This window comes from Schistocerca cancellata, unplaced genomic scaffold, assembly GCF_023864275.1.
Source record: "Schistocerca cancellata isolate TAMUIC-IGC-003103 unplaced genomic scaffold, iqSchCanc2.1 HiC_scaffold_782, whole genome shotgun sequence".
NCBI classification, from domain to species: domain Eukaryota; kingdom Metazoa; phylum Arthropoda; class Insecta; order Orthoptera; family Acrididae; genus Schistocerca; species Schistocerca cancellata.
The window spans coordinates 3,147,416-3,159,203 of NW_026046793.1; positions in this window are offsets into that span (position 1 = coordinate 3,147,416).

Below are 11,788 nucleotides of genomic sequence, written 5' to 3' on the forward strand. Positions count from 1 at the left end.
GTGGAGAAGAAGTAGGGTGAGGGATGGAATATTCAGCAGCAGCGAGAATGACTTCTGTGAGGTGTGTGACCTGACGATCACAGCTTGTGAAGGTTTGATCCTGAAAGGTTGCCCTGGAAGAGAAGAGCCCCCAGTCTCCCTTGGAGATGGTCCAACTAGAGGAGCACGGAGAGGGAGTATGCTGCAGGAGATGGATAACACACGGGAAGTGGTCGCTCGAATATGTATCAGCAAGTGCATACCACTCAAACCGGCATGCAAGTTGGGGAGTACAGATAGAGAGGTCTAAATGGGAATAGGTATGAGATGTGTCCGAAAGAAAAGTAGGGGCGCCAGTATTGAGGCAGACAAGATTGAGCTGGTTGAAAAGGTCTGCTAACAAGGAGCCCCTTGGGCAGGATGCTGGAGAGCCCCAAAGGGGATGGTGGGCATTGAAGTCTCCAGTTAAGAAAAATGGTGCAGGTAGCTGAGCAATAAGTTGCATCATGTCTGCCCTGGTAACGGCAGATGACGATGGAGTGTAAACGGTACAAAAGGAAAACGTAAAAGTGGGGAGAGTAATGCGGATGGCAACTGCCTGCAGGCCGGTGTGCAACGTGATGGGATCGTAGTAAATATCATCCCGGACCAGCAACATAACCCCTCCATGAGCTGGGATACCTACCACAGGGGGTAGGTCAAAACGCACAGAGGTGTAGTGTGCCAAGGCAATTTGATCGCATGGGCGTAGCTTCGTTTCCTGGAGGGCTACGACGAGCGGACGACGCAAGCGGAGCAGCAACTTCAAGTCCTCTCAGTGGGAGCGAATGCTGCGAGTATTCCAGTGAATAAGTGCCATCGTAATAAAAGGAAGATGAAAGAAGGGGTCACCTCGAAGGCCGCTGAGGGCCTGGCTTCGAGCGAGTTCTGCCGCTGCTATCAGTAGGCGGACATTCATCGTCCATTGGGTCCATAGGTTCATCGGCCACCTCGGGAGGATGGCCGGGAGGGGGAGCTTCCTCCGCTGGTGAACGGCCAGATGTACGGCTACCAGCGGTGCAGCCAGGCGAAACGGATGACGGCCTGGGGCGGCAACCGCTGGGTGGCGCAGGAGAAGAAATGCGCCGAGGCGGAGAAGAAGAACTGTGCTTCCTATGAGCCTTTTTGGAAGGACGTTTGGTGGAAGTACCGGTCGAAGGCTGGGAGGTCGAGGGACGGAGGAAGTCTGCACGGGACGGTTCCTTCTTGAAGGCCCGTGCATCTGACTTCGGGGTCTTCGTCTTAGCAGAAGCTGATGAAGGGGCTGGTGTCTGTGGGGTGATGGGAGGAAGAGGATCTTATCGCGATCTTATCACTGGCCGAACGGACGACCGTGGTGCTGAAGGTCAGATCGCATGTCTGGGTTGCTACCTCCCTGGTAGTCCGAGGAGAGGCGAGGACAGTGCTGTATTTCCCCGCTGGGAGCAGCGTGGGCTTCCTACTAGCCAATAGCTTGCGAGCAGCCGAGGTGGACACTTTCTCTTTGACCCGTATTTCCTGGATACAGCGTTCTTCCTTATAGACAGGACAGTCGCGGGAGGAGGCGGCATGGTCACCCTGACAGTTCACACAACGAGGAGACGGAGGTGGACAGTCACCCTCATGGGCATCCCTGCCACAAGTGACACATTTAGCCGCATTGGAGCAAGACTGTCGAGTGTGATTGAAACGCTGACACTGGTAGCAGCGCATAGGTGTCGGGACATAGGGGCGAACAGAAATAGCCTTGTAGCCCGCCTTGATGCGCGATGGCAGCTTAACACTATCGAAGGTCAAGAAAAGTGTCCGGGTCGGTACAAGGTCATTGTTGACCTTTTTCATGACCCTATGGACAGCCGTCACGCCCTGCTCAGCGAGGAAAGATTGAAGCTCCTCGTCAGTCAATCCGTCGAGGGAGCTACTATAGACTACACCATGAGACGAATTCAAAGTTCGGTGGGCCTCCACCCGGACAGGGAACGTGTACAAGAGTGTGGCCCGAAGCAGTTTTTGTGCCTGAAAGGCACTCTCAGTTTCGAGTAATAAGGTACCGTTACGCAACCTGGTACAAGATTTGACAGATCCGGCTATGGCATCTACGCCCTTCTGAATAACGAAAGGGTTGACAGAGGAAAAATCCTTTCCGTCCTCAGATCGAGAAACTACGAGGAACTGTGGGGCAGGCGGTAGTACTTTTGTCACTGTTGGCTGGTCACGTTTCCGTTTTTGGGTCGAAGTCGAAAGCGATGGAGTAGAATCCATTGCGGAGGAATCCCCCATGATTGCCAGCGTCTCCGATGGCGCGCTCCTTCCTTGTGGGGACCCTCTCAGAGGGCACTCCCGCCTTAGGTGAATGTTTACACCTCAGGTCACACCTCCCGAGAAACAGACGGAGGGACCAATCGGCATGGTCAGAAGGTATCAGCTCAGGCAATCACCCCTCCCCGGGCCTGGCCTTTACCAGGGGGTACGCGCGTGCCTTACATGTCTACCCAGGGCGGGGACTTACGCGTTACCCCGTCACCGGCTACGCGTGCGAACGCGTGGGTCGGCCTTCAGACACGCACAGGGAGGAAGGAACAAGAGGAAAAAGAAGAGAGAGGGAGAAAGAGGACAGACCGTCTCAAACGCCGAGGCGGAGACCAGAGAAGGCAAGGAGAAGAAGGCAATGAGAAGGCAAGGAGAAGTCAAGGGAAAGAGTAAGGAAGACAGTGAGGTGGAGAAGAGCAAAGAAAGGAACCAACAAAAGGAAGGGAGAAACGAGAAGTGAAAAACCAAAAAGACCACGATTATAGGTCGTGGAACCGTCCGTCTCCGGACGCAGGCGCTAACTACCCCCGTGAGGGGGATGGACTCCTTGTAGTCGCCTCTTACAACAGGCAGGAATACCTCGGGCCTATTCTAATCCCCGGACCCGCAGGGGGGACCAGCCCATCTGAAAACATCTCGACCTCTCCTTCAGTTTATCTGTATATACTTTATATGACTTCCAGATGGATGGAGATAAGGTAGCTGTCAACAGCTGTTATGTATTTGAAACAATGCATTTTCTTGCCATCAGCTGTACATTGTAACTTTTTTCTCTAGTACATTCGGTTTTTTCAACCATCATGAAGGAAGAAAAGTAATACACACGGATGGTTGAAAAATACGTTGTGTAATTACTGTGTTATCATTATAAAATCTGCAGTGGTCAAACAGCTGATCATCAAGATTAACAAATACTGCAGATTTTATAACACAGTAATTACACAATGTATTTAAAAAATTCCATTCCAGATGTTAATTTCTAAATTAAACTCCGTGACGCCTGTGTTGTTGGTGGTTATTGCAGTCTCTGAAAAGATGACATGACGTTCATTATTTCAAAAAGCTGCTTGCCTTTCAAAATAGTTACTACATTATCTGCCTACGAAAAATTCATCATCTACCATATTGGACGGAATATTCTTACATAGAAACGTTGCGTCAGAATCAAAATGACTAGTGCGGCCATCTGAAGAAAGTTTAATTAAATTGTGTTTTTTTGTATACACAATTACAAATTTATGTTCGACAAAAGGTCCACCGCCAATCTGGAGCCTATGCTGCCTTAATGCAGCACAATATTTTCTGGTCTCTTTCTTTAGCGTGTCATATTTCTGTCGCAGCTGATCACTGGTTCTGCATGATGATGATCGTTAATTATAGAGATCGCATACTTTCTCCCATGCTTTGTTCTGAAATTTGGAAAGATATCTTATTAGTCAAACAACGAATACTCAATCATTTAACCAGTTTCAAGAGATATTTCATTATACACACATCACAAGCTTAGTTAAATGTTTTGACTGACCTTTTCACTACATGATACTGCATGCGTTTTCTTGTTCTCTATTATGCTTCTGAAATCGTGAACGATATCGACAAGCTTTAATATATCTTCCAGGGAATAGTTTTGGGCTCTCGATCATTTTAATTGAGCTCTTTTTGCAGATGACTAGACGTAAATAAACTTCAAAAACGCGTGAAAATACCCAGAGTGTTCTCCCACTGTTACCAACTTAACTGAACGAGATCGCTATTCCAGGGTTAACTAACCAGAGAATAAAAAGGCATCGTACAACCATGGAGGTAAAAAATAAGAGGAGTTGTTCAAATGGCTCTGAGCACTACGGGACTCAACTGCTGTGGTCATCATCAGTCCCCTAGAACTTAGAACTACTTAAACCTAACTAACCTAAGGACATCACACACATCCATGCCCGAGGCAAGATTTGAACCTGCGACCGTAGCAGAAGAGCAGCTCCGGACTGGAGCGCCTAGAACCACACGGCCGGCAAGAGGAGTTGTCATGACGTCGCAAACTTGAAGCCAACCCAAGTGAAGATCCGCCATGTTAGCTACCCCAAAGCATTCGCTTCTGGTGGTTTGATTCCGTGTAGCCGTGAAGTGTTTTGATAAAAAAAAAATGACTGCTACATCGCTTACGGGTGTACTAATCGTTCTAATTGCAATCTAAAGTTTAAACAAATCACATTTCATTCGTAAGTGGACATATTTAAGCGTTATTTTCTTATATGTAGTACTTGAAATTCTGATGCACTGTAAATTTGTACAGTATGGTTTTATTTCTATGATTTGACTTTAGATTTCGTATCAATCCTACGCAAAGAGCTCTCTGGAGGTGAGCTTGGTTTTCATTATTTGGTTATTCCCAAGTAACTGAAAAGTCCTGGCAAGAAATATCCTGGAAATGGGGACTAATGTTTTAAAATGCGATAATTTAATATAAATGTAATGTAACTACATGTAGTTAATTAAATCTTCAGTAAAATGTGTGGAACACCTGTTACAGTGGTTAAATTATAAGTACTTAAAGGGTTACATACTTGTTAAAGCAAAGCTCCCTATCTAAGTCCAGGCAATTTAGATAATGACATTAATCACAGTGTTGTCGTGTTATCCTGTAAATTGCTGTTATTTGCCACACCGAATGTCACTTGGTAGGTACAATTTAAAAACCATGCAGATGTGTAAACTACAATGGGCCTGACAATCTTAAATTCCGTTCTTTTCCATCGTAATTTAACGAATCTTTCACTTTGTTGACGTGACAGCTGGCTTGTTTATATCTTCCCTGCATACATCTATGGGACTTCAAAGGAAATAAGATAAGTTTCTTGCAAATTTGGACATTTAAAATTTGTATTTGACTTGAAAATGCAACGATTACAAATCGGTGCCTCTAAACTACCAATCATTGCTTTTGGAGTTCTGGCTTTATCAATCATCGACACAAACACAATGAAAGTGAATTCAAATGGATTACGAAAGCACGCTTTCCATAGCTCATATTTCTCTTCTCGGTTATTCTAAGTGTATAAACAAAAAGGAATTACAGTACTGAGGACAGAAGCGTCGTATTACTGTATCGAATACGCATTTAAGACCAGAAAAACGTTTAAAGTTGCGTTCCTTATGCTGTGTTGTTCACTAAAACAGGTGTAACATTTACTATATAAAATAAATATCGCGTGCACATAACAGAAATAGCGAACAAGAAGCAATTGTAAACACTCGTCTGCTAATGTTTTGGGGGATCCAAGATGGCGGCAGGCCCCACCCACTGGCTTCAAAACAACGTACAGCGGAAGTCTGTAGCGGCATCTCCCCTTATTCCACCTCCATGCGTACAACGCGCTGTCAAAGTTATACCGTGGTTAGCTAACCTTAACCGGGCATTGTACAACCGGCCCCCTTACAAGATATTTTTCAACCGTTATAACATACGAAGCACACAGAAAATTTAATTTACACAGAGTGAATTATATGAAACTTGGACCGCAAACATTGCAGAAATGGAAAGTGCTATTGATGTGCGATATCCACAGAACGGATTGCTAGTCAGAGGCTTGTATTGTTAGCTCGTAGAGTGTCTGTAATAATTCTTGGTAGTGTATTTTTCGTACAAACACACACTTTTTTTGAATGGAACAACGAACATTGACACCAACAAACTAAAAGTAGAGTAAATTGGAGTTTCAGTTGTGTTTGTTGAAGGATTCTAGTGCGAGTCATTTACGAGATACCATATTTTGAAAAGTTCCCACTCCATCACTTACCTAGGGTAACCAGCGTATTTTGAGTGAGGATTTGCACACGCGACATGTTGCCACTAAATTTGTCGCGCATTCCCACACGAAAAAAAAATAAATAAATAAAAAAGCGCATGAATGTGTGTCAGGACTTGTAAACAGAGAAAGTAATTAAAACTTTTTGAACAACGACATTACAGGTGATGAGAGTTGGTGTTACGGATATGACACGAAAACCCAGCAAGCGACGGTTGCGGTCGAATGTGCAGACGATGGTCGTAGTACTTTTTATGTACATGAAATTGTGCATCGAAAATTTGTACTTCCTGGCAGAATGTCAGACTTAAGTATTTTTTTCTAAGTTTTAAAACATCTGTAAGAGGATTTGTGGAGGAAGGCCTGGAACTTTGGCTATCAAGTGTCAGGTCCATTTATCATGCCAATAATTCAACTCTGCAAAGATATCACACACAACCATAGGAGCTGCCTTTATTATTTATAACTTTATTCCAATTGGCCCCAGTGCTTTCCCATTTTTCACAGGCTTCACAGCTTTACAAATTTCTTGTGAGGTTATCTGTCGTGGACACGGATATTTATCTTCTTCCATCAAGTTTAACATGTCTTGTATAAATTGGTTTCTTTTCTCTGTGAGCAGCGCTTGGTAATACTTAACCCACTCCTAAGCTTATCGGAGGAATCTCAGCACTTTTCGAACCACCACCACCTTTCACACTCTGCTTGCCCTACTACCATCTAAGTTTTTGTTTATATCCTCTCTGACTTTCAGCACAGCTCATTTTATGCTTTAGTAATGGCCCTTTGTGCTTCTTTCTATTTAGCTTCGTATGTTTTATGGACTTCATCAAGCCAAGTGCTGAGCTATTTATTATAAGCCTCCTTTTTCATTTTCACCAATTTCTCTCCTATATTCCACCATTGATTCTTCCTTTCCCATCCCCCCCCCCCCTTTACCAGCGCTTCAAAGGCCACCTCAGGTACAATTACTTTGGCAGACCAATACATACTTTCTACAGCATCATCCTTGATGTGTAATACCCTGGCTGCCAATCTAGGTTGATAGAGGAAATGTGTTGATCTTGCTTCAGGCAGATTCTTCAGAGTGTCAAATTGCTAACATTCTACACCTAGTTACTGAATTAAAAGTAGTAAATTACCTGGCTCAGCTTGAAAAATAAGAGCCTCATTAAGTGTCATGTTTCATTTTTAGAAATAATGTGAAAATTGGAAGTTTAATGTAAACATTTTTACACTACAGTTAAAAAAATTATCAAAGTTATTTTAAAAACTAGTTGCCAAATCGAACACATGAAAGAACATATGAAATAAAAAGCAATGGCTGCTCGCTTAATTGGTCAACATAAAACAACTTTCCTCTGATAATTGTTGTTCTGCAGTCCATCAAAATGGGAGATATGTAGAATTCTCTTCATGTTACCAGAAAAATATATATGTATTACATACAAGTTAATTTTTGTATAAAGTACATAATTTAAAAAAATTGTAATCGAATGAGTGACTATACAAAAAAAGAGCAAAACCAGTCAAGTGAGATCGAGGCAAGAGAACGAGACTAGCTGAAGTGAACTGTGAACAATGTTCCACGGAATGAGACCAGACGTGACAGAAGTGAACCACGAAAGACCATCTCCTTAGTTGTTTCTTTGGACCCATTTGTTCGACTCTACTGGATGCCTTTAGACATTGCGTGCTACAGGAAATTTTGATTCCTGTGCTTAACAGAAATTTAAATTTCGTGATCCAAAGCTCAGATAATAATGCAATTTGCACCAAACTACACTCATACATATTATGTTTCAACCTCCTTTGTCATCACGGTGAACTACTATGTTCCCAGAACTGTTAGATACTACAAATAATCTTGCTGAGACACCATTTGAACTTTGTGTCTACAATCGGAAGGCAAAAGTATGTTACTTGCCGCACAGAAACGTTCCTTTTATTTTTCTTTCTTCACATTTTTAGACGTAACGCATATCAACAATCCCATGCCTTACAAAAGAGGCTGAAAAAATGGTTTTAATTTCCAAGGACAAAACACTGAGGACCATCAAGAACCAGATTGACTGCTTAAGATGAAAGAAAAAGATGAAAACATTGAAAGTTTTGTTAAGCATGCTTGCTTTAATTTTATTAAGCAGGTTGATAGGGTGGAATTTTGTCTTCTATTCAATTATGAATATGCTCAGTACTTGCAATTCGTAACTGAGCAGAACTCTATTCTTTTGAGAAAACAATTTCTGCCATATCACTGACAAATACTGAAATGAAGTAACACACTTCCAACCAAACAGTATCCAAGAAGTCTTTAATACTGATTACAAAATAGGAGATCCTGATTTCGACTTTCAGTGTACCAATATATCAACAGCAGAAGAAGAATACAATTCATTTGGAGACCACAGTGACAATAAAAGGATGCACAGCAGACAAATCACTGAGCTCCTATCAAGATTCCACTGAAAAGTACAGAATGCATGAAGTTTTTTTTTACTTCTGAGCATCAACTATTGAAAGAGAACTGTCACATGGATTGTGATCAACTTTTCGTTCCAACTAGTATCAATGATGACAAAAACTGGGCCGCCAAATATTATGTAAACACTAAGGGAAAGAAGAAAACCATCCTTCCGAACATAAGCATATATAAAGTTCATTAAATATTTCAGACCAAGAGTTCTTGTATATAAAAAGTATTAAGCCAACCACGTAAAACTGTATTCAAAATTGTTTACAGAAGAGGGCAGAATATTGATGGTTTCTAATTACTGGAAGACCGAGGATTTGTCCAAGCAAACATGAATATATCGTAGGCCCTACTGTTGAAATAAAACATCAGTAGAAGTATCCTAAGAAAGACAAAGGATAACCCTTGTTTATATTTTTGAAATAACGGACAACAACTGAGTATCTGAAAGTTTGTATTACATGCATGCTGTGATATTAACTGACAATTCAACTTTGAAAAAATTAAAGGTGAATCTGCAGTAGATCTTCAGGACAAACAAGATAATCCTTTCTCAGTTGGCGGCAATGCTAAAAATTACATGCACACACCTATTAAATCAGTCCCATGCATTGAGAATCGTTATCTACCAACACAGAAGTCCCACAAGTTTATAGGAGGAAGAACTATAGCAGTTATCTATGGAGACAATGCTAATCTCTCTACATTTAAAAAAGTATTCAAAATTAAATTCAATAAATCTTTGTGGCCAACACAGATTCAAGTGAGTTTGCAGAACTTACAATATCACAATATTTGACTATAAAGTGAAACAAGGAACTTGCTGTATGTGGCACGTGGAAGATGGAAGTGAAGGGAAATTTCAACACCCATGTACAAATTTATTGTAAAGATGGTCAATTCACATGTAGGAGATTCTGCAGACTTTATATTTTACTCACAATTCTCATCCTTTAAAAAACTAAATACTTCATGAAAGAGCATACAAGAAATGGAGATGAGTATATTTGCCAAATGAAATGGACACGAAGTGAGGAAGCAATGTCTGTTTCACATCACTGTTCAGTAGATTACAAGCATGAAGAAAAATCCACAATTTCATGATGTCTTTGCATCATCATACGATTTCACTGATTTTAAAAACCTTTTGAGTAAACTAGAGAAGCATTTAATGATGAACAGAGATCTTAAAAAAAATCCTGTTGAAAATTTAAAACAGTTCATGATCCATGAAGACCACTTCAAGTTATTGTAAAATTTTTTTAGTGAAGATTATCAAGCCGCAAAAACATTCCAAAGAGAAGTCGACAGAAAGAAAATTGAGTCAAACCATGAAAGGCAGAGTAAACTGAGGAGATATTCATGAAATACAAAAATATAATCTGCTAGAAAATAGAAAATCATTTGTTACTGGAAAGCTGTGCAAGCCTCCAAAATATCAACAGAAATATCTAACAAAAATAATGACTTAATTTCTCTAGTCAATGGAAAATATGTTCCAACTCTTCATTTTAAGTTTTCTGGTCCTCTCAGTGTCAACAAAAACTAATTTTTCTTATTAATTGTACAAGCAAGGTCCCCAACGTCGATAGACATACAAACAAACACAAACATACGCACAAAATTCAAGCTTTCACAACAAACGGTTGCTTCATCTGGAAAGAGGGAAGGAGAGGGAAAGACGAAAGGATGTGGGTTTTAAGGGAGAGGGTAAGGAGTCATTCCAATCCCGGGAGCGGAAAGACTTACCTTAGAGGGAAGAAAGGACAGGTATACACTCTCTCTGGCGCGCGCACACACACACACACACACACACACACACACACACACACACACACACACACACACACACACACACACACATTATATATTGTGAGCCTACAGTGAAGATCTCTAGTTCTTTAAGTAAGTGTCTGCAAGATGATCTTGGATGAGCTCCAACAATTATTCTGATTACACGCTTTTGTGCAATGAACACTCTTTTACTCAATTATGAGTTACCCCAGAATATGATGCCATACAAAAGCAAAGAATGAAAATAGGCGTGGTAAGATGTATATCCCCAAAATTTGCAATGACCCTAATAGCATAAGTAGCTGAACTCCAACGTTTCAGCAGATCTTCAGTGCGTGTGTTTTCTAGTTCAACCCCTCATCAATGAATACACCTAGAAATTTTGAATATTCTACCTTAGCTACAGATTTCCGATCAAAGTCTATATTTATTAATGGTGTCATTCCATTTACTGTGTGGAACTGTATGTACTATGTTTTGCCAAAGTTTAATGAGAGCCCATTTGCAGAGAACCATGATTTTCTGAAAAACATCACTTACAATTTCACCACTTAATTCTTGTCTGTTGCCTGCGATAGCTATACTTGTATCATCGGCAAAAAGTATCAGCTCCGCATCTTCATGAAAATAGAATGGAAAGTCATTAATATATATTAAGAACAGCAGAGGACCCAAGACCGAACCTTGCGGCACCCCATTCTTGATTGTTCCCCAGTTTGAGGAACCACCAGTTTTTCTGCATATTATGTGAACTGCTTATTTCAACTTTCTGCACTCTTCCAGTTAGGTATGATTTAAACTATTTGAGCGCTGTCCCATTCATACCACAGTACTTGAGCTTATCTGGAAGTATTCCATGATTTACACAATCAAAAGCCTTTGAGAGATCACAAAAAATCCCAACGGGTGACTTCCAGTTACTCAGAGCATTTAATATTTCGTTAGTGAAAGTATATATAGTGTTTTCCACTGAAAATGCCTTTCTGGAAAAGAAACTTACTTAGCTCAGCCTCTACCTAGTGACCAGAGCAGTGTATATAGCGGACTTTCACGTCACCAGCAGCGAGGCTAATGTGGACTACTATGGAGAGCTTGTACCACAACACCTGGACTATCTTGAGTTGAGTAATTTTCTATTCTTTTGAGTAAAGAACCCAACTAATACTTGCACACAGTTTGTATTATAGAAGAGGATACCGGCCACCAAACAATATCCCCTCCTTGCTTCCCACGGTATGTGCCTACCGTGAGAATGAGACGACACAAAAAATTTTATTTTAACTGTTATTTTCAAACTGAGGAATTTTGTAACTTCCATATTAATATTACAAATTCTGAAAAATGGTGAGTATACTTACTTGTTACAGACGGAGAGGCCACATTGGCAAAATCGACCAGCGCTACTGTTGTA